Source organism: Spodoptera frugiperda, chromosome 24 (assembly GCF_023101765.2).
Source record: "Spodoptera frugiperda isolate SF20-4 chromosome 24, AGI-APGP_CSIRO_Sfru_2.0, whole genome shotgun sequence".
Lineage (NCBI taxonomy): Eukaryota > Metazoa > Arthropoda > Insecta > Lepidoptera > Noctuidae > Spodoptera > Spodoptera frugiperda.
Window position 1 is genome coordinate 3,554,114 of NC_064235.1, and position 17,542 is coordinate 3,571,655.

A 17,542-nucleotide genomic window follows, 5' to 3' on the forward strand; every position below is an offset into this window, starting at 1 on the left:
AGACACACCGGCCGTGGGTTATATTACACGAACCATTTCGGGCCAAGTTCGACCCACCTATAACTCAAAATCTATTTTATCTACGCATATGAAATTTCTAGTATCTGTTGACATCTACTTACTTATCTAAAATACAAAATTTCATTAATGTACCTATTGTAGGTCTTGAGATATTGACGTCAGAAAATCGCTATTTTTACTATACACTCACTGACTGACTCACTCATCAAAAACCTAGACCACTTCCAATGGTCGTATTGACTTGAAATTTGGCATGGAGGTAGGTCTTTGGGTCAAGGTAAAGGAAAAAATCTGAAAATGGCCAAGTGTGAGTCGGTTTTAAAAATAATGAAGGTGTAAATTCATACCCCTAAGGAACTAAAACAAAAAAAATATCTATATCTTCCAATGGTCGTACCGACCTAAAATTCGTTACGAAGTTTTGTATTTAGTCAAAGTAAAGTAAAATAAGCCCCTTAACAAAAATAAATGAAATCCCACCCAAAACATAAATGTGAAAGGCTGCCAAGTTCGATAATATTGGAATGCTTCGCCTATAAAAGAAGTGAGATCTAAATAAGTACCAAGTTCCATACACAGACCTCAGTTAAAAATGATATAACTTGGCAAGTTTTAATAGAAAATTATATACTTGACTCATTGCGTTTAGTAGGTTTATAACAAAGTGTGTGAAAACTTGCCAACTTGTTATATCATTTTTAACTGAGGTCTGTGTATGGAACTTGGTACTTATTTAGATCTCACTTCTTTTATAGGCGAAGCATTCCAATATTATCGAACTTGGCAGCCTTTCACATTTATGTTTTGGGTGGGATTGTACTCACATACGACACCCTACTTTGTAAGTACGGTTAGCAGAAGCATCCAATTTAATCAGAATAAAAGATTTTGTTTGATACCTAATTCACAGAGTCTCCTGTTTCATTGCAAATCATTTGTTTTATAAAAATAACAACTTAACAAAACAAAAAAGTAACTAAGGATTACAGGTACAAATGAATTAAATTATCAAGTGTGGAAGAGAAATGCTTCGGCACGAATGGGCCGGCTCGACCGGAGTCATACCACGGCCTCAGAGAAAACCGAAGTGGAACAACGCTTACGTTGTGTTTCGTTGAATGAGTGAGGTTACCAAAGGCCCTATTACCCCTCTTCCCTGTCTTCCCAGTTCCCGATTCCTCAACAACCCTTAAATTCCTAACCCCCAAAAGGCTGGCAACGCACTTATAACGCTTCTAGTGTTTCGTGTGTCCATATGCGGCAGCGAACGGATTTAATTTAAATTTATTTTAGCGCTAATCTTGCTATCTCTACTTTAAAAAAAAAAACAATAGAAAACGTAATTTGAATTAATTTGGTCATACCTACGTGGCAGGACTACAAATGGAGAAATTAAATGAAATAGACAGTTGGGCAAATGTTTTAGCTATTTTGGGTTTTAGTAATGCTGACTGCCTCGTTGGCGGAGTGGTTGCAAATGCGACTGCCGGGCGAGGGGTTGTGGTTTCGATTCCCTGTTCGGGCTAAGAACTACTGCGCTTTTTTCGGTTTTTGGAAAATTTCTCAGTACTAGTACGGAATCTGGAATAGTGCCTAGTATATGGCAATAGGCTGACCGCTATTACATGGGACTTACCTACTGCATAAATTGTTGAAAAGTGGGTGTATATTGTACAGTGGTATTACGTGTCACAATGTGCACCTCTGCCTACCTTTTGGGGATTAAAGGCGTGATGATATCACGATGTCATAGTTTTAGTAAATAATTTGGGTTACGATTTTGTTCCCGGCACGCATATAGGCTCGACTGAAATAAATCCCCAAAAGGATGGTAACGCACTTATAACGGCGAGGCGAGAGGGAGTATCAGACTCTTACTGACTAAAAACCACCCCGTTCCTACTCCTGCTTTTCGAACCGGAGCCCCGGTAAACCCGCTAGGTAGTCCGCAGCTCCGGATCAGGCATTAGCCCTACTAACTGGAGATCCCATGGTGCAACGCCTGTTATGGCACTTCCCTATATCCTCCTTAAACCTCTCCTGAAGAGAAGGCCTATAGTTCAGCAGTGGACTCTCTTAGGAGACGTTCCTGATAAAAACAATAACAAACAATATTTCTTAAGACACAAGGTTCAAATTACTTTGTATAGACAATTAAACACTGAATTACTAGGTCACTCTACTAACTACGTGTCGTGGTTCTCGGAAAACTATCGAACCAACGTTTTCTGCTTAGTCGGCTAAATCCGGTTCTAACTGGAAATGGCTAAATATAAATTGTTGTGTGACATATTATATTGACTTTTGTCTATTTTATTATGTACTGAAAAGGTATTTTTTTTGGGTGTCAAGGTGGCCCGGAGGTTTAAGACGCCCGCTTCTCACGCACGAGAATGCAGGTTTGAAACCTACTATGGTGACACCTTATAAGTGACAGATGACAGAAGTCGCACATAGACTATCGACGATGGTGAGACGACTATCATCGCACATAATTATGAAGTCTACATGCGAATAAACATGGATAGAAAATCCCAACGAACAACAGTTGGGCAGAAAGGCATGATCACCTCGCCTGGTCGGAAGATCCTCATTTTCTTAGACAAGTACTAATGTGACTTTTTCCGAGTTTTCTAAGTGTTTCTAATGGTTTAGACACCACTGACAAACGGTGAAGGAAAACATCGTGAGGAAACCTGGGCTTATAATTTCTAATTATAAAGTTTGAAATCGCTAACCCACATTGAGCAAGCGTGGTGATTAATGCTCAAACCTTCTCCATGTGAAAAGAGGGCTTTGGAAAAAGGTTTTCGGATAGGACATCGGAGGCACACGCCCAGATTTGATGATATGGCTCAGCACTATCCACGAATGCCGTAACATCCTACCTAGCGGGTTTACCGGGGCTCCGGCTCAACAAGCAAGAATAGGAACGGGGTGGTTTTTAGTCAGTAAGAGTCTGACACTCCCTCTCGGCTCGCCCTGGCGAGAGAAGTCATTGGATGATTTTCCCCACTAAAAAAAATAATAATAATAAAATAGCCGCCAGTTTCGTATTTTAGGAATTGAGTATAATGACAGTCGGTGTAGATAGAATACCTACATATATTTTTGAGCGAGCGAAATTCATAAATCCATTTCTCAAATTACAAAATATTAGTTATATAAGACCTTTTTTTACATTTTTCGAAATTAAAATCATAATTTCATACGGACACAAGCACATCAATCTCCACCAATCAACACAGATCTAATTTCAATTCTATTTTAAGCATAATTAAGTTCAATATCTAACAAGTATGTACAATTCACGAATCTTAGAACAAAGACACTAGCACATCAAACTCCACCAATGAAAACAGATCTAATTTCAATTCTATTTCAAAAGCAATTAAGTTCAAAATCAAACAAATCATTACAAAATTAGAATCATAGAACAGAAAAAAATACAAAATAAGTCAAATGGAACACGTTCAAAAAGTTTGACACTATACTTTTTTAAATTGCGTCACTTGTAGCACGGTCGCGTTTGCATTCTGCCTAGTGCATAGGTACTTGGCTGTTGGCTTAGGCGCGTTCCAATAAACTACCGATCGGTAAATTTGCTTACGAGCGGTAGAATTTTGACATAAGCTCCATACAAAATGTGTCAAAATTCTACGGCTCGTAGGCACATCTACCGATCCGTAGTTTATAGGAATTTTGTTAGAAAACGGAAATGACGCAACGTATCGCTGTTTCCTTATTGCCTTTTTGTCTATCTACCATTATCTTTCACTTTTCCACCTTTTACAAACGAAGTAATACTATATTTTGATTTAAAAGATTAAATTAAAAATGTTCTATACAAATAAAAAATCTTTAATTTAATCTTTGGGCTGCGGGTTACCTAGCGGGTTTACCGGGGCTCCGGCTCGAAAAGCAGGAGTAGGAACGGGGTGGTTTTTAGTCAGTAAGAGTCTGACACTCCCTCTCGCTTTGCCCAAGGCGGGAGAAGTCATTGGATGATCTTCCTCCTCAAAAAAAAAACTTATTATCATTTACTTTTCTACCTTTTACAAACTAAGTAATGTTATATTTCGATTTGAAAGATTAAATTAAACATGTTCTATACAAATAAAAAATCTTTAATTTAATCTTTGGAGCTGCGGATTACCTAGCGGGTTTACCGGGGTCCTGGCTTGAAAAGCAGGAGTAGGAACGGGGTTGTGTTTAGTTAGTAGGAATCTGACGCTACCTTTGAAGTGGCCCAAGGCGGGAGAAGTCACAGGAGGATATACGCCGCTCAAAAAAAAAACATTTATTTTTAAAGCGCGAAAAATGTAGGTTTTGCGTTTTTTTAGATATTATCCCTTTATCAGTAGCAAAAACAAAATAAAAGCCAACAAGAAACGCAATAGGGACGATGACGGGGTATGAAAATTAAAAATCTATTCAGTCCGTCAGTTAGGTAATTAAAAAATATTAGACACGTATTTTTTTATTTTGTCATATAAGATTACAATACTTAGATAAAACGAATCAAAGTTTAGAAGTGGGAGCAAATACGTACGTATAAAATGTAGGTACCTAGAAGTGGCATCAAATCAATATATCTTCGAAAGTATTTGTTTCCGTAAGAAAATAAAACATACATACATAGCTTCACGCCTGTCTCCCATGGGGGTAGGCAGAGACAAAGGACCGCCAATTGCTACGACTCTTACATACCTCTTTCGCTTCATCGACAGTCATCAGTCTTTTCATGCATGCTCGTCGGTTAAAGGTACTTTTAATTTGGCCCTTCTTTAATATATCGCCAATCTGGTCGCTTTATGTCCATCTAGGGCGCCTTCTACCGACGGCCCCATTCATATTCGTAAATCTGCTTTCATTCACCCTTTCAAAAAAAACATATCTAGGTAATATTTAAAAATAATCTACAAGACGGACATTAAAATAAAAATTAGAGATCTTCATCTATCATATTACAATTTTATATGTAATTTCTAAACACACTTACTTAAATAAAACACTTTATACAAACAGACTCAACTCTTTATTACATCGTAAAGAAAGAACGAAAAACAAAATGGCGGATTCCAAGTTGCATTACAGCTCAAAAACAACTAAGTTCTAATAGAAACTAACGGGCGAAAGGTGGGAAAATTCCAGTACGATGCCAATAGATTGTGTTACACACACATACACACATATTTCTATGTGTTGGTTAGTGCAACGTGCAGTCTAACTGTTTGTAGTTGTGTGAGGTTAGTACCACAAATCACTGTAAAACCAGTATAAGCTGGACTTTGATTATTAGAAGGAGTCATACAAAGGGAGATCAAGATACACTGGATTTGTTTAGCTTGAGCTGTAGCGATACAATATAGACGGAAAATGTAGTTTTTATTACTTTGATTAAAAAGTAATTAGATGTTGTTTAGTGTTTCGTGTTTTTGGTTTTGAAGCGGTTTTTGAGTTAGGTGTGATTTTATAATATTCTAGGTGTGATGGTGAAGTAGGAATACGTTTTGTCATCACCACTTTCCGAGTCTTTCTGACGCTTACGGCCGAAAAAGCAAATTGCCGCGGTTGTTCCCGCAAGCAAATATATGTATAGTAATTTTCGACTAGTAGTTTTATCAGCTCAAAATATGGAATATAGCAAAATCGCTATAAATCAAGATTTCTATGTATATTTGTGCAACAAAATACCTATAACTTAAAAATGCAGCTAGCTATGTTTGTTTTTACGGTATAAGCCGGTAAACGAGCAGACGTATCACCTGATGGTAAGCAATCGCTGCCAAAACACCAGGAGCGTTACAAATGCGTTGCCGGCCTTTTGGGGATTTTGGGGGAGAGACATTTTACGTTGAAGGATAAAAATGACATACGAAACAGTAACTTTGTATGTCGCATGCAGTAACCGTAGTATGAGTTTGCTTTACGTTTAAAGTAATCGAAACGGGAGCGCGTTCAGCGCTCTGATTGGTTGGTTTATTCGAGCCGGCCAATCAGAGTGTGGCCCTCTCGTTTCGATTACTTTAAACGTAAAACAAACTCGTACTAAGGGTATTTTGTATTTTATTTAATGTCATTGTTTGTTGTGAAAGAACGACGTGTACATTGTTTCATGATTAACGGAGTAAGAAGGTAACAGAGACCTAAGTTGCAATCATATTGAAATGCCAGAAAGAGATGGAGATACACGGGGTCGGTTCGAAGATCGAATAATGGAAGATCGAAGAGCGGAGTCCTCTATCACTCTATTTTACAAATGTGAAAGTTTTTTAATGGTTTTGGATGGAAACTACTGAATGGATTTTGATGAAATTTCTGAAAAGACTTGGTAAGTACATATAAACTGATTTGGGTGGTGGGTATACATAAAGATATAGTATAGTAGAGAAAAGTCACCAATACAGTCAATTACCTGCAAGTCAATTCTGCTTGTACAGTTTTTTTTACGGGAGGAAAATCATCAAATTACTTCTTCCGCCTTGGGCGAGGCGAAAGGGAGTGTCAGACTCTTACTGACCAAAAACAACCCCGTTCCTATTTCTGCTTTTCAAGCCGGAGCCCCGGTAACCCGCTAGGCAGTCCGCAGCTCCGGGTAATTAGGTACCAATAACCTACAAATGTCTGAAAACTCACTTTTCAATATAATATTGATGTGTTTCCCTTTGAGTAATAGGTAAAACGAAAAAAAAAATCCATTGCGGAAAGTTGTAACTATGTCATAAGTATCTTGTTTATTAATATTGAATTGGTTTACGCTATTAAATACAGTTTTATGAAATAGGTACCTACAGAACGAAACTATGTCGTTTCTACGGAAATAAACAGGAAAAACCGCAAAATAGGCATTTTGAATGTTAAATTAGACATGTTTATAATAAAACAAAATTCAAGTATGGGAGAGCCATGCTTCAGCACGAATGGGTCGGCTCGACCGGAGTGATACCACGGCCTCACAGAAAACCGACGTGAAACAACGCTTGCGTTGTGTTTCGTCGTATGCGGTTGCGGTGTGAGGTTACTGGAGGCTCATTTGCCACCCATCCCAATCATCCCAATCTCCGATTCCCCAACAACCCTTAAATTCCTAACCCCCAAATTGCCGGCAACGCACTTATAACGCCTCTGGTGTTTCGAGTGTCCATGGGCGGCGGCAGCTTACCATCAGGTGATCCGTCAACTCGTTTCGGTAAACGAGTTGACGGATCACATGATACTGCTTATACCATAAAAAAAAAGGAAAAGTCATATTAGTATTTGCCAGAAAACTACCTACGTTTAAAAAGCGGCCACTTTAACCTTTCGCCTCTTGGTCAAGACATACAATATTGTAATATTTAAATCATCAAAAGTATTTGTTATTTTTTTTTAAACAGATAAAAGCTTCACGTCAGTTCTCGTGACGTCAATGGGCGATGATGTTTGCACCTATGTATTATACATGGTCAATAACTACGTCATTTCTAAATCATCATCCAATCAGTCCAAGTTATTGCCAATGTTTTCAAAATCAAATATTCAAAGTTAAAGTCCAATCATTTCTTCCGATAAGACTTTTGGAAGTCAAAACAAAATGTTTCAAAATTAAAGCGTTTGTTTGTCTGTCTGCCAGTCTTCTACTGAAGCTCTATTTACTCGTTTCAAGGTTATGGAGAACCTCAGATGGGGCCCAGTAGGGCTGATGCCTGATCCGGAGCTGCGGAAATCCGCAGTCGACTACAAGGCTAGGTAATCCTAGTAGGCTTACCGGGGCTCCGGCTCGAAGGGTAGAAGTAGGAACGGGGTGGTTGGACTCTTAATGACTTAAGTCGGTAAGAGTTTGACACTCTCTTTCGCCTTGCCCAAGGCGGGAGAAGTCATTGAATGATTATCCCCTCTTAAAAAAAAGCTACGGAGATAAACGAGTAAGAAACTCTATGGTTAGTCTTTTTCAATATTGAGTTGCGTTATTAAGCCACTTCTAATGTGAGAACAAGGTACCACCGATAATAAGCTCAAAAGATAGAAAAAGAGAGAAATACCTAATAAGTGACCTTTACTCTCTGTCCATAATGATAATTTCATTACTCATGTCCGTCCATGTACCCGCTAAGTACCTACATACCTACACTTAGGAACGTAGGTATCAAAATAGTTACTGTATCTCCGCGTTTGACACGTCACGACTCAATCTTAAAATTAGGTCATCCGTTTAGGTCAAAATTTTACCGCCAACGGAATTTTATTTTTATGACGTCATAATTTTTTTATGAGCTGTCAAAGATTACGTTCTTTTTTTTTTGGGCTAAGGTATTAATTTAAAAGGTTTTATAAATCATTGATATTGGAAAAAAATGACCCGGAAATTGTAACCCGGAACCCGGAAAGTTTGTTTAAAAAACTAGTTGTTTAGTTATACAAATAAGTACAACAGTAATATGTAAGTAACAGATGGACATTTGATATTCAATTCAACGCAATTGTGCATTGCATTCCTACAAACGAAAACGTTACCTAACGCGGAATAAATACGCGCCATTATAATAGTTTTGAAACTATAAAACAGTTTATACGCAAGCAAATACTGAACAACTAAAACCAACTGCCCTACTTCACTACGGCCCTCAAACGTTCAAAAATATAAAAATGAATTTTTAGATTATTGATTCCCTGAGCCGCGAGTCACCGGCTATACAATTTTTTTATATAAGTGTAATACAAAACACACACCCACACGGACACAATTTTCATCTACGCGATAACTACACATACGGGAAGTCACACACACAAACACAGTTTTACATAGAAAAACAGCCGTTCTCCTCTCTAGCCTATCTATACGTGCTATAGAAAAAAAAACTTCAAAATAGTACGGCTTCACTCACTTTCACAATATATTACACCAATTTCAAACTATAATGTATGAACGTCGGTCGCCATAAAGATTACTTTTGTTTGTATCAATATTATATTCCGTCTCTTTTACTCGACCGAACGCTTTCGAGTTTTCCCGTTCATGATCCATCCAACTCAAAATACGCCAAAAATGACGTCGAGCCAATGTTGTTTCGAAAACAGTGTGTCGCGTTTCTTTCTACGGATACCGCGCGCCCGCTCGCCGTTCATTATTTGGAATTTTCCAATCCACTGATTACTAGTCGTCGTAAGTTTTACAAACAAATTCGAGTCCGTTTCGTATTTTTCGCGATTAGCGGCGATGTAGGAAAGTCGTAAGTGGCGATGGCAGTAAGGTCGGTTTTCGCGCGCACGCAGCGCCTACCCGGCTAAATTAAAAGTGCCCGCCGAGAGCCCTTCGTCGCTGGGACCGAACGCGCCGCTAAAATAGATCGTATTGTACATAGAAAATTGTGACAGCTCGGGACCGTCACAAGAAAATAATGTCGTTTTTATTACATTTTTTGATAAATTATTATTCTAGTTTCGGTTCGGCGGCGTTCCAACGGCCTTATCGATTTTCCTATTTAGCGCGCTATCGTATTTTATACATTTTCGAAAGGTCCGCCGCGCGTCTATGCGCTTTCGAAAAATATTTTACAAGTATTTTCTCGGCGGCGAACGGACGTCGAGTGCGGTGCCGTAAATTGGTAATAATTCCGTTGATTACACAGTAATATAGTGTCCGAATATGGGTTAGTGGTGATGAATACGGACTCGACGAGCGTTGACTTCTGTGATACAATCCTATGAAAAATGTTTGTGTTTGTGCAAGTTTTTAGTGCATAGTTGGTTGATAGTTTGTGCCTGGTGCATTCCGATTGTGAAAGTGCACGGCTTGTGTTATTGTGCGTCGGATGCTGCAGCTGTGGCCATAGACCTGGCTGCACTTTGCTCACCTGATCGGTCACTCGTAAGTACAAGGAACCTTTCTAGAACGGCCTCGTAGGGCTTGAATACCGTTTGAATTACTCGAGCAATGAAAACTAATCTCATTTGGCCCTGTTACTGACAGGAGTTCCTGTTAAATTAACTAATTTAACTTTAATCTCAAACATAACCTCAGCACTGAAGCCATAGCTGTAAACAACACCATAAAACAAGTGAATATATTTTTAAAAAAAAGTTCAATTTCAAATTAAGAATAAAATTCGTACATTCAGCCAGACAGTTTTATAGCTACATTAAAAAGTTTTAATATAAAACCTTTATGAAATTATAAAATAAATAAATAATATTCTCTGGACAAACAACTTTTGTTTAGTCTAGACATTTATTTAAAAAAACTAGTTATTTTTAAAGGTCACTCTAGAACAAACCTTTGATAGATATCTCTTAATAAAAATAAAAGATATTATACCCAACAAAAGTTAATAGGTACCTAAATAAAATAAAACAACACACCTACATTTAGTTTTTAAATACCTACTAGTACTGACGTTATTTGAAACTAAATTATTAACTAGTTAATTATAATAATGAAGGAGGAACATAAATAAATGAACAATTACTTAATTATGAGTCAGTAATTAATATAATAATATTTATAGAGTTAGTTACTTAGTGCAAGTTATTTAATTTAATTTTAAATAATTGGCCTAGCACACCATATAGCTATTTTCATGGCAGAATGTTTAATAAAGCTTATTTAGTAATGTAAAGGGTTTTTATCACAAAAATAATGTGTCATAAATAACTTTAAACATTATGAACATTTTCTTCAACAAATAATAATGATAAAATATATCTAAAGATAGCTTTTAACAGTCAAAATAGAATTTAAACTAAAAATATCATTAACCTAATGTGTTAGGTCAACAAGAGCAATTTAAAAAATAAATAAAAGAAAACAACTTTCATTCCATTCTTAATTCAAAATTCAAATGGTTAAACAGAAGATGGATGACATTATTATCAAATTCTAATAAGTAATATTATCTTAAATCCCTTTTTTACAAGTATTGCATTTCCCTAATAAGATTAAGTACACATTTTTGTACTTTAAATTCTATGATATATTATTTTTCAAATATGTCTTGCTTAAGTTCAACTTGAATGTGTGAATAATTGCCTAAATGCTTATGTAAAATAAGTATGTGTAAGTAAATACTTATTTTAAGTTAAGTAACAGTTAAGTAATTTGGAATTTGACATATTATTATGCCTCATGTAATTTTCACTTCTATTTTTAACTTCTTTAAAAATCTTAACATTATTTTTAGAAATCTCCATTGCTGTTCTGTTATCTGAATATTGTTTTAAAATTTACCACCAAGCATAGGTAGTTAATTATTCTAAATTATACCTAATATTAGTCATATTTTAAAAATATGTAATACTAAGCTATGGTATCCTAGTAAATCATAGACACATTTATCGATCACCAAAAAGGTTTGTTGCAACTCCGGATTCCTGAATTCCGGAGTTCTAAATAGGTCAAATATTAATTGTAACTCTATAGTTTCCTACAAGTTCCTACTTATTTTGACTTTAATATAGGATTAATATTGTTATAATAATTTATTAAGATCATGGAGCCGAGTATTTGCAATGCAATAGTGCATCCTACAGAATGACATTGAAATTTCATATTCCGGAAACGGGAATACTCCAAAACATAAGTCTTCTTACATCTTTTTATGTATGTCTGTGTTTGTGTGTATGATTACTTTATAAAAAACCTAAGGCCTAATCATATTCAATTATGGAAATCAAAATTTAAATCAGAATTTTTAATTATACCATTTAGATTACGCTAACATAAAAAAATTGAATGTTAAAATCATTCAAAAAACTCTCAAGGTTGGAATATACTTTTTTAAATTAAGTGTTTCAAGGAGCTTTTAGATACAAAAATAGAATATGCTAATAACATCTGTTGTTTCATTTCGAATACATAAAATAAACATTATAAAAATAGTTTAGGTGGTAACCTACATGGTGTAAAACCTTTTTGGTTCCTGTTTACATAGTTAAAACACAATCATAGATTATAGAATTTGAATTGTCAAATGACAATTGACTGTGTTATGATTTGAATATGGAATGTTATTTTTGTTTTTCTTAAAATGTCTTAGCATAGAGTATTTAACAATATTTTTTAATAAGCTAATATATTTATTATTCATCCTAAAGGTATGATTGTTTTAAAATGTCCTGTAATGTTTTTAAAGATTATAATTTTATTTTATCTCATTATATTAAGGTCAAGAACTAATATTGGGTAATGATGAGTTGTTATTACATCAAGTAGGTATTGTAGGATTGTTATTATAGGTATATTGCAATTTATGCGACCTGTGATAATTACGTACCTACGTTTTGCGACGAAATTACTGTATTCAAGACTAAAAACTACGAAAAAATCTATTAAAGTCAGTTATATGTGCGATTTTTACGTGTAACTCGTCAAAAGATCTGTTGTTATGGTTAAAAAATAGTCTAAAAATAAAATAAGGTACCATCTATTACGTCATCATGTACGTAAATAGTAAAACCAATATTAACCTTCTTTTGTTTGATTTTGTTGTTAGGCGCCATTTTTCATAGTCATGATTATAATAGGGATGATGACAGGGTATGAAAATTAAAAATTTATTTAGTCCGTCAGTTAGGTAATGAAAAAATATTAGACGCGTATTTTTTTTATTTTGTCATATAAGATAACAATACTTAGATAAAACGAATCGAAGTTTAGGAGCAAATACGTCATTTCTACGTATAAAATGTACTTAGAAGCGATTTCACGCGATATTTCAAATCTTTACAAATATCTTCGAAAGTATTTGTTTCCGTAAGAAAATAAATAATACGTGTCTAATATTTTAAAATAATCTACAACACGGACATTAAAATAAAAATTAGTCATCTACCCAATTGTCAGCTAACGGCAAAAAGTGAAGATTTTTATCGAATATCTCTGTGTACCTACATCGATCTAAATATTTGACAGACATTCAGTAGTTACCTAATAGCTGAAGTTAATAACCAAAGATTGCTTTCTCAATCCAATGATTTTGTATCAGAAATAATTTATTTCGCTAGTTATAAAAAGTCGAAAATCGATCTCAATTTTCGGAATTCATTTCAATTCAAAAAAACGATCAGACAGATCAACTGATGGTAGCAATCGCCGCCGCTCATGGACACTTGAACAACCAGAGGCGTTACAAGTGCATTGCCTTTTAGGGGTTAGGAATTTAAGGGTTGTTGTGGAATCAGGGATTCGGAAGATTGGGAAGGGACCCTCTTCCGCTGGCCTCATTTAAGCCTCTGGTAACCCCACTCACACAACGCAAGCGTTGTTTCACGTCGGTTTTCTGTGAGGCCGTGGTATCACTCCGGTCGAGCCGGCCCATTCCTGCCGACCTTCAAACCTTCAAGAAAATAGCGTACTTTTTCCTTTTTAAAAGGCCGGCAACGCACCCGTGAATCCTATGGTGTTGCGAGTGTCCATGGGCGGCGCTGATCGCTTACCATCAGGCGATCCGTCTGCACTGCACATTTGCCCCCTTTTCCATAAAAAAGTATGAGTTTTGTATAAGATCGCGGGGCGGCGGCGCTGTCATAATGTTTTTACTGCCTATAAAAGCTAGGTACCTACTTATTTCGAAATAGCCAGAGGCAGGAAAAAATAAAGAAAAATATTAGTAGTCGTAAATGATTAAAAACATAACTATTAATGATTGAAAGTATACCTATCAAATATTTCTGGATCGAACTTGATTTTTGACAATAATAGGAATGATGATGGGGTATGAAAATTTAAAATCTATTTAGTCGGTCAGTTAGGTAATGAAAAAATATTAGACACGTATTTTTTATTTTTTCATATAAGGTACAATACTTAGATAAACGAATCACAGTTTAGGAGTCCAAGCAAATATGTTATTTCTACGTATAAAACGTACCAAATGACATCACGCGATATTTTAAACCAATCTATCTTAAAAGTATTTGTTTTCTTAAGAAAAACAAAATACGTGTCCAATATTTTAAAACAATCTACAAGACGGACATTAAAATATAAATTAGTCATCTACCCTAAACAGATGTAAAAAATCGACATCAATCCAAAGATTTTGGATAGAGATCAGTTATTAATTTCAATCATTAGTTATTTTAATTCTAATAGTATTCAAGTATTTATTGCATCCATAATGTACACAGGTGTTGGAAAATACAGTATTTAGTCACAATTATGGACCCTGTCGGGCACAGCAAATTATAAAATTCGTAGGAGAGAGGAAGGGCATTTAGAACTAATTTATTATCGTATTAAAATTAATTAATTTATTTATTTGAATAGAACGGTACAAACCAATGACACTATTCAATACCTTACAAAAATTAAAAAATATAAAATTTAGAAAATTAATATAAATATTAATTATTAAATATTCATTCATCCATCTCTTTCGCAAAACTTCAAACATTCCGACAAAAATAATCTTCTTTCACTCAAAAACACGTCACACTCTGGCTTTGAATCCAGGAATCGGTTTAAAAATTTTCATAGTGCGCGGTAACGGAGACTTAGCTCTACTGACTGTTCTGCAAGATGGTATAGTGAACAACTGGTACTTTCTGTTGCGACAGTAATTGTCAGGAGCAAAATTCTGAGGAACTCATTGTACAGTTCAGGAGCGTCAATATTAATAAAATAAGTAGGTACCTATAGTTAGAGGAATACGTAGAAATTGTTTGTTTTCGATTTTGTCAATAATGTAGGTACTTATTTAGGCCGTTAATTAGGATTATTGATTGTATAATCTTTCAATTAGGTACTTTCCGACAATTATGAGGAGTCGGGAAGATAAGGTGCTTAAGACACTGTCCTACGTAGGTTTATTAACAATTTACAGATAAACGTAGGTTATGATATAAGCCGGTAAACGAGCAGACGGTTCACCTGATGGTAAGCAATCACTGCCGCTCATAGATACCCGAAATATCCGAAGCGTGACAAGTGCGTTGCTGGCCTTTTGGGGATTAGGAATTTAAGGATTATTATGGAATCGGAAATTGGGAAGGGGAAAATTGAATTTAATTGAAAACACAAGGAAAAAAGCAAGCTGTGTAACTCCGGTCCAGCCGGCCCATTCATGCCGCAGCATTACTCTCCCACACTTAACCGAAACTACTAATATAATTGTTTTTATATTAACTAACTAGTATAAAAACAAATATCTAATCTTATTTACAGATTTTGTTTGCATGTTCAAAAAATTCAGGTTTATCAGGTAACGTTGGACCCAGTAGGGCTGATGCCTGATCCGGAGCTGCAGACTACTTAGCGGGTTTACCGGGGCTCCGACTCGAAAAGCAGGAGTAGGAACGAGGTGGCCCCGGTAACCTACTAGGCAGTCTACAGCTCCATCCATTCATGTCCCTGGTACGCGCTGAACTTCAGTGTTCTGGTGTTCTCATGGTTGTATCTTCTGTAGATCTGGCTTACAGGAGTTGCAGCGGTATGTGGTGAACTTAGTTATCCCAATAAAAAAAAACAATAGCTCCGGGTCTAAAGTAGATGGTCTATCTATCCCATAGTTAGAAAATATAAAGCGTGACGTCACGTCACTTAACCCATCTTTCTGGACAATCACATTAGCAGATTACTTAAACAAATTACTCATTATTTGACTTCTTTATTTATTTAAAATAACTACTTAAACATGTCAATACCATCAAAACACAATACAATCTTAAATTCCTCATAAGAATTGACCAAGTACTAAATTAGTATAGCGATGCATATTTCTCATGTTTGCGTCTCTTTCTCTCCAATGTGTGTGCGTGTTAAGCTATCTCTGTCTACCCCACATTGTTCTTAGAATGCATTTGTTTATAGAAGACAGTTTAAAGGTCGGATTACGAATGTGCCCTTGTGTGAGTATCTATGCATTTAAGTAAGGAATGTTTTTGATAATTTTTTCGACATTATTGCATTTGATATGCGCATGCGACGGTTGGCGCTGTTGCTAGGCAACTGGCTGCCATGCAATGTGTAGGTCTGGTTTCCGCACGGAGCAAGTCTGTGTGATCTAAAAATTGTTGTTTCGGGTATGGGTGTCATGTGTATGTGAACTTGTATGTTTGTAAACGCACCCACGACAATCCTAGTGTAGGTAGTTTTTTTTTAAGAAAAAGAAATTAAATAATCCAGCGCGTTCCTACTTCTGCTTCGAGCTGGAGCCTCGGTAGCCCTTGTGATCTTAACAGGTAACTATATTGAAATTAAGTAGATCGCTATTCTAGGTTCCTTGTGCGAACTGCTAGGGAGTGGAATTCTTTGCCGGTGTCTGTGTTTCCTGTTGGGTATAACCTGGGTGTCTTCAAAACCTGAGTGAATAGGTTGCTTATGGGCAGACGTGCTCCATCGTGGGCCCCATAATCACTTACCACCAGGCGAGATAGCGGGCAAACGTCGACTCATCACTACATAGTATAAAACAAAGTCACTATTTTAGTCTGTTTGTTTGTTTTAATTGCGCAACGATTTTTGATGCGGTTTTTTTAATAGATAGAGTGATTTAAGAGGAAGGTTTATATGATACATGCATAATATATCACCATTGCATCCATGCAAAGCTGGGCCGGGTCGCTGGTCAAATATAAAATCATCAAATATATGAATGTAAGTGGGATTATTTTTAATACTTAGTTAGTTATCTTATTGTATTGAAAAGTCGAAATAATTTATGTTTGACTGAGGAAACAAGCCAATTATAGGCGTTACAGCAAACTGTCTTATGTAAAATAGAAACTGTAATATTAATTCGGTTTAATAACTAACCGCGAACCAACGATTTAGTTATAATCTTTTGTCACTTAGTTATTAGGTTTTAGCGAGAAAGTCTAGGTTGGCTTAGAATTACCTTGAAACAAGCCTTGGGAGACCATTCGCAATAATCACTGCTATGATTATAGCTAGCTGTAACAAAAAATATAATAATAATTAGCCAGCAACTAAAGGACGTCTATTTTTGATCTAGAATTGGGCCCAAAAGTATTGAGAAAGATATTTTACACATTGAACTGATGTGTAAGTACAGTGAAATCTTGTCAAGTGAGATATAGAGTGATCTGCCAATTGGTATTACTAATAAAGGTATTCCACTAACCCATATATAAACCCAGGTATAAATAAATATTTACCTCATTTACGAACCTTTAATAGACGTGAGAATAAACGTCAAAGAGGTGTGATTCCTAAATAAAACAATGTAATCTCGGAGGACTGTCAGTCACTGACTAAAAACCACCCAATTCCTACTCTTACTTTCGAGTCCCAGTAAACCCGCTAGATAGTCCGCAGCTCCGGATCAGGTATGAGCCCTACTGGGCCCCATCTGTGGTGATCTGATGGCTCTTTGAGGCGCCGTACGGGTCTAACGATCCCAATAATTGGGTCTATCTGATTTTTGGAGAAAACGACTGCTTTTTTGGAGTAAACGAAGAACAAAGACTGGAGCACTCTGGGTAAAAGGCCTCTTCGTTTACAGGTATTGAATGAACATTAATTATCACGCTTCCTCAAGGACGACAGGCGATTCCAAACCTAAAATTAAATCCAGGGTTTTCA

At 36.0% G+C, this 17,542-nt stretch overlaps 1 protein-coding gene across 1 annotated transcript in view; it reads left to right on the forward strand.

Annotated features, from left to right (window-relative positions):
- Positions 1–9,172: 9,172 nt before the first annotated feature.
- The window catches only part of LOC118278641 (uncharacterized), a 69,718-nt gene continuing 61,348 nt past the window's right edge, over positions 9,173–17,542 (forward strand). Inside the window, 1 exon segment of the mRNA XM_050703840.1 lies at positions 9,173–9,871. The gene's annotated coding sequence lies outside the window, so the exon portion shown is untranslated.